The sequence below is a fragment of the Phyllobates terribilis genome, unplaced genomic scaffold (assembly GCF_046119375.1).
Source record: "Phyllobates terribilis strain yellow unplaced genomic scaffold, ASM4611937v1 Scaffold_11__3_contigs__length_659146591, whole genome shotgun sequence".
Lineage (NCBI taxonomy): Eukaryota > Metazoa > Chordata > Amphibia > Anura > Dendrobatidae > Phyllobates > Phyllobates terribilis.
In genome coordinates, this window is record NW_027362771.1 from 350,474,131 (window position 1) to 350,487,263 (window position 13,133).

The window sequence follows — 13,133 nt, forward strand, 5'->3', positions numbered from 1 at the left end:
TAACATCGGGCCCTCGCGATGACGTCGGGAGGGTGCCATTTGGAAGGTAGAGGGAGCCCACTCCCTCTCCTAGCCTCCTAAATGATACTATCGATATTGATCACAGCATTTTGGGGTTTAAACAGCCGAGGCAAGTGTGGGCCCCGCTCCTATCGGTGACAGCTGGAGGTTGGCTATCACTTATGCCGAGCTCCTGGTGCAATCATGCAAGCACAACTCCTGTGCCCCACACAATCGCCATGACGTAACTATACATTATTGGTTGGGAACCCCTTTCTGACCATGACATATAGGTATGCCGCGAAGGGGTTAAGACATCACTTAATAAATTTGGTGAATCTTCTCAGTGATGTTCACCTTCATGTGCAGAATTTCTAGTGTAAGAAAAAAAAAGTCACTTTTGCAGAATTTGATGGGCATGCATACCCATGCCCCATCCCGGCTTCTCCCCAGCTCCACCCATTTTGGTAGAGTAGCTTCAAACTGGCGTGAAGACTTTTCAAAGTGCTTTACACAGTGTTGAGCCGGCTGGTACAGGGGGAAGAGGACCCTGCCCTTACAGGCTTACATTCTACAGGAATATTACTGTGAAGTTTGACATTAATCAGTACTATGATACTATGTACTATGACTAACAAGTGAAAAAAATCTGTATAACAAGTTAAGAAGATAAAGAATCAAATATAAATATGAAATTACATTTTGTTTTAAATATATAGGAACACAATAAAAAGAAAAAAAATTTATGGCCCGTACGGGGATCGAACCCGCGACCTTGGCGTTATTAGCACCACGCTCTAACCAACTGAGCTAACCGGCCATTTTAGCTGAGCATTTGTATACACAGTTATATGTATAGTTATAGGTTTGGAAACTGAACAAAGGTGGTGCATGTATTTTCCAATGTATTAATCCATATAAAACAAACAACATATAAGTATGCTAGCATAAATTCTAAGAACAAATTTAGTACTAGTATGTAAGTATCCACAGATGGCCAGTTAGCATAGCTGACTACACCGGGGGGGGGGGGATCCTCTGCTCTGACCTCTTTCTATTAACTCTTTCAACATAACAAATACATAATTAATAAATAATATACAGTAACAAAGCTAGACACTGCCCGGGGTACCACCCCCTAGTCAATTGAGATATCTAGCCAGTTATCTGTATTTAATATATGATTTGGACTTGTGCTAAATTCTTGCACTTTCTTTACTTCTTGTAAGAACTTCGCTTAGGAAAAAAAAAAAACTTTCAATATACATATGTGAAAAAAAAAAAAAAGTAGAGCTCCCCGTCGGGGAATCGAACCCCGGTCTCCCGCGTGACAGGCGGGGATACTTACCACTATACTAACGAGGACTGGCTCTTTTGGGTGGTTCATAACTATGGTATTCATACATCTAAAGACATGTTAGAAAAGTTAAAGTGCAATGCTGCCATCATGTGGTGAATAAGCATTTCTGTATACTTTTCACAGTCAAACAAGTGATTAGTTCTGGATTTTTCCTCTAGAACAATTTCCTTAAAGGGAATGTGTCACGATATTATTTTTTTTTTTATGTTTGGAATTCAGGTTAAAAATATATTTATAACTGTTTAAAATTAACTAGTGTCATTTTTTTTACTACTTTTTTTTTACTAAGTTACTGGGGGCTGCCATATTTATTTGCTGGTGTGTGAGTATATTGCAGCCCCAAGCCATAAGAGACTGCAGTTAGTTGCTGACCCTGTTACTTATACTTTGGCCATCTGGTGTGCCCAGTTTACAGCTGTAGTTGGAGCCCAGTGCCATTTTATTTTAGCTTAGAGCATAGCATTGTGTTACAATTATCTTCTGTTGCCAGTACTTGGTGCTCAGAGAGGAACAAACCATTGCAGTTGCACGGCTCAGATCACAGTAAGGCTGTGTGCCCACGATGCGTTTTTTAAGCGTTTACGCAGCGGCAAAAACGATGCAGAAACGCTTAAAAAACGCTTGGTAGAAGGCCTGCCATGTTCCCCAATGATAATCCGCATGTGCTGTGCACATGCTGCGGAAATTTCCGCTGCGGATTATCATTGCGGAAAAAAACGCAGCGCTACCAATTATTTAGCGGAAGCACTGCGTTTTCGCCGCAATTGACTTGCATTAGAACGCGTGTATTTCGCTTCACTAGATAAGGATATGCGGAATGCATGCGTTCCAATGTGCGGATGATACCCAGGTCTAGAGGACAGGAGACTCTCCTCCGGACCCGGGTACCATAGAAACTGTGAAAAAAAGAAGAAAATAAAAAATAAAGATTATATTTACCTTCTGACGGCCCCCGCTGCACTCGTCCTTTCATGCCGGCAGCTAGCGATGGACTGAAGGACCTGCGCTGAAGTCATAGTCATGTGACGGGTCACGCGACGCTGACGTCGGCAGGTCCTTCAGTGTACTGCTGCCGGGACGGAGGGAAACAAGACACCGGGGGCCATCAGAGGGTAAGTATATATTTCTTTTTTTATTTTTTACCATTCTTTCGGTCATACTATATAAATCCATGCAGTTTGCATGGATTTATATAGTGTGACCAAGTTGTCAAGCACTTTCCCAGTGATGCTAAAATCGCTTGGAAAGCTCTTGTCAACCGGCATGCGGAAATGCATGTGAAGAACGCTTCACATCCACATGTCCCTGGCAGGAAAAACGCATTTACAATCCGCATGCGTTTTTTTCTGCCAGGGTGATGCAGAAACGCTCAGGAAAAAATCCTGAGCATTTCTGCATCGTGGGCACATAGCCTAATTACCGGTGAGCGCTCAACAGGTTTGGGCACAAGGGTTGTTGTGGTGACTTCATCCAGTGGTGAGTAGTAGTGCACATCACTGGATGAACTTGCCTTCGCAGTACTTGTGACTGGACGTGAAGAAGCACTCACCAGTAATTACTGTGATCTGGGTGCTGCAGCAGCAATGATATGACTGCCGCACTCGCATATCTGTAAGGATCAAAGAGTAGCAAATTGCCAAGCAAGAGCCCCCTCCCTAATGTCTTCTGTTATACAGAAGTTAAAGATTTTTGGATCTACTATATTCCTGAGACTAGCTTTTCCAAGAACAGATACAACTAACAGCAGCTGAAGAACTTAGAATAGAAGGAGGTGTTATGGTGGTGGTGGTGTTGGTGGGGTGTAGTCAGCGCACACCCCCTCCTAATGCTGACCCTGATCACTCAAATGCAAAAAAACACATAGAATTCTACCCTCACCTCTTCTTCAATAAAAATAAACTATTTGGTATCGCTGAATTTTTAAAAGTCCAGTCAATCAATATGTAAAATAAATTATCCCTTACCATAAATAGAAAAAAATAGTCAAAATATCAGATATGTGTATTTTTTGGTCACCTCACCTCCCTAAAAATGTAGAAAAAACGATCAAAACATTGTACTGCAAAATAATGAGTTGTCTCAGCATGCGAAAAATCAACTCCTCACACAGCTCGATCAATGGAGAAAATAAAAATGTTATGCGTCAGAAAATTGTGATACATACCAAACTTCTGAATTACAACTTTATTATCACCATAATCATACAGACATAGAGTATCATGCTACCAGGTCATTTTTACCATACAATCATCACCACAAAACACAAAAAATGACACCCCCCCTAAAAAATAATAATGGAGTAATTGTGTGTATTTCACTGCATGTTTAAATTGCACTATGGCGAAGGGCGCCATTTCAATTTTCGCCTTAGCAGGAAAGCAAGAATTGGCCCTACCAATGATTTTCTGTGACAGGGTCTGCTGTCTGCATGTCAGTATCACTTTGTAGTCACCAACTAAAGACGTACAGTATGTCAGCACATCCTGCCCACATTTACTGATGCAGTAAGGCTGTGTGCCCACTATGCGTTTTTCAAGCGTTTTTTTGATGCGGATTTTCTGCTGCGTAAACGCTTTCAAAACGCTTGGTAATCCGTGCCCCATGATCCCCAATGAAAATCTGCATGTTCTGTGCCCATGCTGCGGAATTTTCCGCAGTGGATTTTCCTTGCGGAAAAATCTGCAGCATGTCCATTATTTGTGCGTTTCTGCATGCAGATTTGAGGTCCCAATGCATTTGAAAAACGCAAGTCAAATCCGCATGTAAAAACGCGTGTGTAAAATCCGCAAGCGTTTTTGACTGCCAAGAACATGCAGAAACGCTGCAGAAATTTTCTGCTTCATTTCTGCATCGTGGGCACATACCGTAAAGCAAGACATCATTACATCTGATTTTTATGGCAAATGTCAGCAGCTGCCCCCCCTAGTGTTTCAAAGTTGAAAATATCAAAGCTTTTTAAATCTTTTTTCATATTTTATACTATCAACCTTTTTATTACATTAAATTTTTTTTTCAATTGTTGATGGGTTTTTTTCATAACAAATGCCAGCATGGGTTATCATTAGTGATGAGCGAACGTGCTCGCCACTGCTCGGTACTCGCTCGAGCATCTCACTGCTCGAGATGCTCGGCGCTCCGCGAGAATTTCCTGGTTGCTCGGGCGGGAGCTCGGATCCCCTCCCTGCATGTGTGGCGCTCTTTAGAGAGCCAATGAACATGCAGGGATTGCCTGCCACACACTGTAATGCCGTAGCCATGTTGGTTGTGGCACTACAGTGATTTGCTGGCCGCACAGAATCATCAGGTCTATATAATAATAAGGGTAGGACCAAGATTAACCACTATGTGGTGCATTGGAGAAAAAATATGCTATTCACTTATAGGGTAAACTCTGGCACTCAATAAATGAGAAAAAAAAAAAGTCCAACAGAAGAATATTCGTGTTTTTGATGTTTTTATTTGTTCAAAAGTTATATCCAAACCAACGTTTTGGCCCCAACATGGGTCTTCGTTAGGATGACAATCTGAGGGTAGGCAACCCCGGAATGGTCTAAATCCCATTGAGCACTGTGTTACTGAATATAATATAGCCTAACTCTTGGGTAAAGGTGCAACTACATTCAAATCGTAAAGATTCTAGCAGTAGCTGAAAACCTAATGATGTGATTATTGAGGAGTGATTTACAGTATATGACACCACTGGAGATCCTTAGGAATCAGATAATTGGGTTTTGGCTCTTGTGAATCATATAGCCTTCATGTTACTATGGAAATAATTAAATGGACATCTGATATAAGTATGTCCTATTTGGAGCTTCAGGTATCAAAAACTGGCCAGTGGCTCCTGCCCTTAGTCCGTGTTTTCATGAAGTGTGGAGGCAGGAATCTTTACGATATGCCTGTAGTTGCACCTTTACCCAAGGTGACCCTTCCTAAGGGTTAGGCTACATTATATTCAGTAGCACAGTAGTCAATTGGATTTAGACCATTCTAGGGTTGCCTACTAGAGATGAGCGGTGTTCGACTCGAACTGTTCGCCAATCTCAAATTCGAGCTGTTTTGGGCGGTGTTCGAGCCGTTTGGCGAACACGAACAATTTGAAAAAAATTCGGCTGTTCGAGGTTATGTTCGATAACTGTTCGTGCACCAAAACCATAACTGGATTTTTTCTCAGTAATGCTAAAAATTAATGTTAATATGCAGTTTGAGTGTACAGCGGGGCGGGGGGAGGGTCAGGGGATGGATCTCTGCAGAAATAATGAAGATCTCCATTTTTTTTTCTCTTTCCCGCATTTACAGTGGGGAGGTGCAATCTGTCAGCCTATCAGCAGTGCACACACGGAGCGAACTGCTTTTTTTCACACAAGCAAGGGCATGTGTCATTGGCAGTGTATGTCACATGTCCTTGCCCTATAAGACCCAGCCATTTTCCCCGTCGCCACCATTTTCTCACTGCTGCAGCTGCGTGTTAGACGGCACCGCTGTTGCTGTGTGTGCTATACTTTGTTAATTTCAAGCCAATTTTCGCACAAATCTACAGATAACTTGGGAGTAGGGAATAGTTGTGATTGCAATCCTTTTAAGGACTAGGTTACATCATTTCCTATGACTTTTATCAGGCAGGTCTGTGCTCTTAAATAGATATGTTGGGAGTAAAGACTAATTGTAATTGCAGTCCTTTTCAGGGCTAGGTTACATCAGTTCCTATCACTTTTATGAGGCAGGTCTGTGCTCTTAAATAGATAGGTTGGGAGTAAAGACTAATTGTAATTGCAGTCCTTTTGAGGGCTAGGTTACATCAGTTCCTATCACTTTTTGCCAGGCAGGTCTGTGCCAGTGCTGTGCAAGTTTTTTTCACAGCATTTGGCTAAATCTAGCAAAGCAAATCCTTTTTGGCCTCTTGCAGTGTGTGTTAGTTAGTGGAGTAGCCTATCTGTGTTGCAAGCTACACCACCTGTGTATAGAATACAATTTTTTTTACTGCACCTAGTGAAGTAAAACCTTTTGGGCATAGCGTCATTCTATTAGTCCATCCATACTAACCTCCACCAGGTTGCAAATTCAAAATTATTTTTATCTGCATCTAGCTCTGAAAAAATATTTGGGCTTCGGCTTGTAGCAGTGTGTGGGACTTGTTCTATTAGTCCATCTATACTAACCTCCACCAGGTTGCAAATTCAAAATAATTTTTATTTGCATCTAGCTCTGAAAAAATATTTGGGCTTGGGCTTGTAGCAGTGTGTGGGACCTGTTCTATTAGTCCATCTATACTAACCTCCACCAGGTTGCAAATTCAAAATAATTTTTATCTGCATCTAGCTCTGAAAAAATATTTGGGCTTCAGCTTGTAGCAGTGTGTGGGACTTGTTCTATTAGTCCATCTATACTAACCTCCACCAGGTTGCAAATTCAAAATAATTTTTATCTGCATCTAGCTCTGAAAAAATATTTGGGCTTGGGCTTGTAGCAGTGTGTGGGACTTGTTCTATTAGTCCATCTATACTAACCTCCACCAGGTTGCAAATTCAAAATAATTTTTATCTGCATCTAGCTCTGAAAAAATATTTGGGCTTCGGCTTGTAGCAGTGTGTGGGACTTGTTCTATTAGTCCATCTATACTAACCTCCACCAGGTTGCAAATTCAAAATAATTTTTATCTGCATCTAGATCTGAAAAAATATTTGGGCTTCGGCTTGTAGCAGTGTGTGGGACTTGTTCTATTAGTCCATCTATACTAACCTCCACCAGGTTGCAAATTCAAAATAATTTTTATCTGCATCTAGATCTGAAAAAATATTTGGGCTTCGGCTTGTAGCAGTGTGTCGGACTTGTTCTGTTAGTCCATCTATACTAACCTCCACCAGGTTGCAAATTCAAAATAATTTTTATTTGCATCTAGCTCTGAAAAAATATTTGGGCTTGGGCTTGTAGCAGTGTGTGGGACCTGTTCTATTAGTCCATCTATACTAACCTCCACCAGGTTGCAAATTCAAAATAATTTTTATCTGCATCTAGCTCTGAAAAAATATTTGGGCTTCAGCTTGTAGCAGTGTGTGGGACATGTTCTATTAGTCCATCTATACTAACCTCCACCAGGTTGCAAATTCAAAATAATTTTTATCTGCATCTAGCTCTGAAAAAATATTTGGACTTGGGCTTGTAGCAGTGTGTGGGACTTGTTCTATTAGTCCATCTATACTAACCTCCACCAGGTTGCAAATTCAAAATAATTTTTATCTGCATCTAGCTCTGAAAAAATATTTGGGCTTCGGCTTGTAGCAGTGTGTGGGACTTGTTCTATTAGTCCATCTATACTAACCTCCACCAGGTTGCAAATTCAAAATAATTTTTATCTGCATCTAGATCTGAAAAAATATTTGGGCTTCGGCTTGTAGCAGTGTGTGGGACTTGTTCTATTAGTCCATCTATACTAACCTCCACCAGGTTGCAAATTCAAAATAATTTTTATCTGCATCTAGATCTGAAAAAATATTTGGGCTTCGGCTTGTAGCAGTGTGTCGGACTTGTTCTATTAGTCCATCTATACTAACCTCCACCAGGTTGCAAATTCAAAATAATTTTTATCTGCATCTAGATCTGAAAAAATATTTGGGCTTGGGCTTGTAGCAGTGTGTGGGACTTGTTCTATTAGTCCATCTATACTAACCTCCACCAGGTTGCAAATTAATAATAATTTTTAGCTGCATCTTGCCTGTAAACTAATTTTGGGGATATTAGCAGTGTGTGGTACTCATTCTATTAGGCCATCTATACTAAGCTCCACCAGCTTTCAAATTACTAATAATTTGTAGCTGCATCTTGCCTGGAAAATAATTTTGAGCGTAGTAGCAGTGTGTGGGACTTGTTCTATTAGTCCATCTATACTAACCTCCACCAGGTTGCAAATTCAAAATAATTTTTATCTGCATCTAGATCTGAAAAAATATTTGGGCTTCGGCTTGTAGCAGTGTGTGGGACTTGTTCTATTAGTCCATCTATACTAACCTCCACCAGGTTGCAAATTAATAATGATTTTTAGCTGCATCTTGCCTGTAAACTAATTTTGGGCATATTAGCAGTGTGTGGTACTCATTCTATTAGGCCATCTATACTAAGCTCCACCAGCTTTCAAATTACTAATAATTTTTAGCTGCATCTTGCCTGGAAAATAATTTTGGGCATAGTAGCAGTGTGTGGTACTCATTGTATTAGGCCATCTATACCAAGCTCCACCAGCTTTGAAATTAATAATAATTTTTAGCCGCATCTAGCCCGGAAAAAAAATTTTCTTCCCAATAGTGGTAGCAATAGAAATATGGGGCGTGCTCCTGGCTAAAAAAAATATACGCTTCATAACAAAAAACACCAGCCTAGCGCACTGCATTAATAAGATGGCATCATCGTCTCTCCTGTCTACGCCGGCTAGCATTCCTGTGCCTAAAACACAATGCATGGGTCCTCGCTAGCCACGATGCTGAGGGGTCTAAAGCTGCTGCTAACGCTTTATCACAATTCAATTGGCAGATTTTCACAGAGCTCCTCCCCAACGCCCACCCATCGGGCAACAGTTGCCCACCCTCCCTATGGGATCTAGTGGCGAATAGTTGATGCCATTAATCAGAGCGTCAGTTGCCCCGTCAACGTGGCAAGCATACGGTAAGGCGTGGGAAGAGTGAACACGACTAGTAGCAGGCAGACGGGTTGACCAATGTGAACAAGCCAGATTACAAGTCACCATAGAATTTCTCCACCAGCTAATGATGAGGGGCATATCAGGGGCGTCAGCGCAGCGGTGTCTGACCAGAGTAGCATTTCACTTCCAACTACTGAATTGGGGAGATGTGACAAAGAGATTCATCATCAGACAATCCATAAAAGGGTGGAAAAGGGGTCAGCCAAGTCAGGAGTGTAGACGTCCCGTCCCGTGTCACTAAAACTGATTTCTCACATCATATCCCTAACACCATTAACATGACACTCACAATTTGAAGCAACACTAGTGTCTACTGCATTTGCGATCGCCTTCTTCGGGGCGCTATGCATAAGCAAATTAGTCCCTCAATCCAAAATTACCACCAGTGGAGGCTTATTACACCAGGACGTAGTCATAGCCAATAATGCAATACGTCTACGCATACGCCAATCGAAAACGGTTCCAGCGGGCAGGGGCACTTGGGCACTTCTACAACCCACAAACGGTACACTGAGTCGGGTAACAATAGTAAAAACATATATAACCGTCAGATCACAAAGTAATTTCTTCCTATCACACATTGATGGAACGCCATTATCAAGATAGCAGTTCCAAGCTATATTTAATAAATGCATAACATCAGCAGGGAACCACCCCAAAGATTACAGGACACACTCATTCCGCATAGGCGCGGCCACGGAAGCAGCAAGAGCAGGACTGTCAGAAACGGAAGTTCAGAGGATAGGGAGATGGCGATCCACGTGTTTGGCGAGATACATAAGACCGGACTTGTTATCCTAACGTGGTTTATTTCTTTTACAGGTGACGCTAAACCAACAGTGTAGGTGATAGGCCACTCGTACATATATTGGACAGAAAAAAGGGCGAAAGTCCACCCAAGCGGGAGGAAGTTAGAGTTTCATAACACATATTTCAACTGGAGAGGTATTAGAGGCCTGCTATGGCCACAGGTATTAATGGGGGTAATCAAGGTAGGGAGAGAGGCAAGAGGTCCGGTCATCTTAGTTATACAGGCCTAGGGAAATGACCTAGGTCATCACAAGAGCGCATAACTAATGGCAATAATGAAACTAGACACTGAGCGCTTCAGAGAATTTTTCACAAAACTAACTATACACTGTGTTCCAAATTATTATGCAAATAATATTTTCTCAGATTTTCCCAAATTACCTATATGAATTGCAGTCATTGTAATTTTCCAGTCAAATAACTATTAGAGTACAATTGAAAGGTTTTTGTACAAACTGCCTATGATAACAGTATATTTTTAAAAAAATAAAAAGCTCAAACTGCACTCAAAATGCATGTTCCAAATTATTATGCACAGCAGAGATTTCAACCTTTTCATTTGAATAAAGAACAAAAAAATGGTTATTTTTGAAATTATAAGCATTAGCAGGTTATTACAAACTGAAATCAAACAGTTTTCAACTCAAAACTTTATTCTAGGTGATGTTACATTTGCACATAGGACCGCTTGTTCGAAAGGAGCTTCTGAACTCTCTAGTCCATTGAATTTGTCAGGTTTTGGATGGTTTCTGCTGCAATTGTTTTGCATGAGGACAGAATACCCTCCCAGAGCTGTTGCTTAGATGTGAACTGCCTCCCGCCATCATAGACACTCCTTTTGATGATGCTCCAGAGGTTCTCAAGGGGTTGAGGTCAGGGGAGCATGGGGGCCACACCATAAGTTTGTCCCCTTTTATGCCCATATCAGCCAGAGATGCAGATGTGTCATGTGCAGCATGAGACGAGGAATTATCATGCATGAAAATGATCTTGCTGCGGAATGCACGGTTCTTCTTCTTGAACCATGGAAGGAAGTGCTGTTTGAGAAACTCAACATACATTATGGAGTTCATCTTTACCCCTTCAGGGATCCTAAAAGGGCCGACAATCTCTCTCCCCATGATTCCAGCCCAAAACATTACTCCACCTCCTCCTTGTTGGTGCCGTAGCCGTGTTTGCATGGGGTGTCCATCAACCAGCCATCCTCCACTCCATCCATCTGGACCATCGAGATCATTTCATGCATGATAATGCCCCGTCTCATGCTGCACATAACACATCTGCATCTCTGGCTGCTATGGGCATAAAAGGGGACAAACTTATGGTGTGGCCCCCATGCTCCCCTGACCTCAACCCCATTGAGAACCTCTGGAGCATCATCAAAAGGAGTGTCTATGATGGCGGGAGGCAGTTCACATCTAAGCAACAGCTCTGGGAGGGTATTCTGTCCTCATGCAAAACAATTAAAGCAGAAACCATCCAAAACCTGACAAATTCAATGGACGAGAGAGTTCAGAAGCTCCTTTCGAACAAGCGGTCCTATGTGCAAATGTAACATCACCTAGAATAAAGTTTTGAGTTGAAAACTCTTTGATTTCAGTTTGTAATAACCTGCTAATGCTTATACTTTCAAAAATGACCATTTTTTTGTTATTTATTAAAATGAAAAGGTTGAAAACTCTGCTGTGCATAATAATTTGGAACATGCATTTTGAGTGCAGTTTGAGTTTTTTATTTTTTAAAAAATATACTGTTATCATAGGCAGTTTGTACAAAAACCTTTCAATTGTACTCTAATAGTTATTTGACAGGAAAATTACAATGACTGCAATTCATATAGGTAATTTGGGAAAATCTGAGAAATATTATTTGCATAATAATTTGGAACACAGTGTAGTATGGTCAGAGATTGTGCCGATAGCGGTATGGCAAGGTGCGCGAGACATCGCGGCCATCGAACGGACAAGGCGGGTAATAAATATTCGGATGACAAAATTTAGAAGAGACAGAGGCAGTGTAGTGATACAACACCGACAACTGGAAGGAGATAAAGCAGGCCTCATACGGTCCGACGGTCTTCACTTAATGGATATTGGACTGGACATATTCCTGTCAGGACTCCAGGATGGAGTGGAACAAGCGTTAAGAGTGTTGGATGGGGGTCAGAGTCCTGCATACGAGTACGCAGGATCCTCCGTGGCCGGGAAATAGAAAGGACATGTTGGAGAGTTACACTTGTTGGCCAACTTGCAGGTGTGGAGACCCAGGGCATGCTGCAACAAGCTGAATTATTTTAGAAATAAAATGCCTTTTTAATGGAATGAGTAAAAAGAGTTAATAAAGCTGTGACCGATCCTCACCCATCCAGTTGTAAGAGTTACATTATTGTATTGTCAAGGAAAGGGGGGCGGTAGGGGGGCTGAGCGTCTGGGTTTGGTTGGGGGTCCCCACAGTCTGCCTAGGCTAGATGCATTTAAAAATTCTTATTAGATACACAGGTGGTGCAGCTTGCTTCGCAGCTGGGCTACTACGCCCAAGGTATTGCCTAGGCTACATGCAGTTAAAAATTCTACGCTGACCAGCAGACACTGAAGCTTTGGAGCAGACCTCTGAGTAAACAGTTCTTCAGACTCAACCATCTGTGTTACCCCAAGCCATAGTGTATGTAGTTTCTTACAGTTAAAAGGCGGGGGGGGAGCGACTCCATTTTTTCCAAAAATTGTGGCACAGACACCACTTAAGTGGCATCAATTGCCCCAGAGTTGCTTAAAACGGTTGGTGAGGTGATTTTACCAAATCCTCAAGCTTTTAGTCTCCCCAGGATGACACAGGGGTAGAAAAGTCCTTGCGGATCCATGATTTGTTCATCTTTATGAACGTGAGTCTGTCTACATTCTCAGTGGACAGCCGCATGCGCTTATCTGTCAGCACACCACCAGCAGCGCTGAGCACACTTTTAGAGAGAACGCTGGCTGCAGGGCATGACAAGATCTCCAAGGCGTGAGTGGCGAGCTCCGGCCATTTTTCCAGATTGGAAGCCCAAAATGAGCAAGGGTCCAGTGACACAGTCATAGCTTCGATGTTCACTTGGAGATACTCCTGTACCATCCTCTCTAGGCGTTGACTATGTGTCAGACTTCTTGTCTCCTGTGGCCTTGCAAAGGATGGTCTAAAAAAGTGGTGAAACGATTCCACAAAATTGCTGTTACCAGCAGATACTGTGTTACTGTTACGGTTTGAGTGATGAAGACTCGACAGTCCCACGGTTTG

The 13,133-nt window shown here is 41.9% G+C and overlaps 2 non-coding genes across 2 annotated transcripts; both read right to left on the reverse strand.

The window, feature by feature from the left end:
• Positions 1-746: 746 nt before the first annotated feature.
• TRNAI-AAU (transfer RNA isoleucine (anticodon AAU)) lies at positions 747-820 on the reverse strand. The gene has a single exon. It is a non-coding gene; the product is annotated as a tRNA-Ile (tRNA).
• A 473-nt stretch (positions 821-1,293) lies between these two features.
• TRNAD-GUC (transfer RNA aspartic acid (anticodon GUC)) lies at positions 1,294-1,365 on the reverse strand. Its single transcript has one exon. It is a non-coding gene; the product is annotated as a tRNA-Asp (tRNA).
• Positions 1,366-13,133: the final 11,768 nt, after the last annotated feature.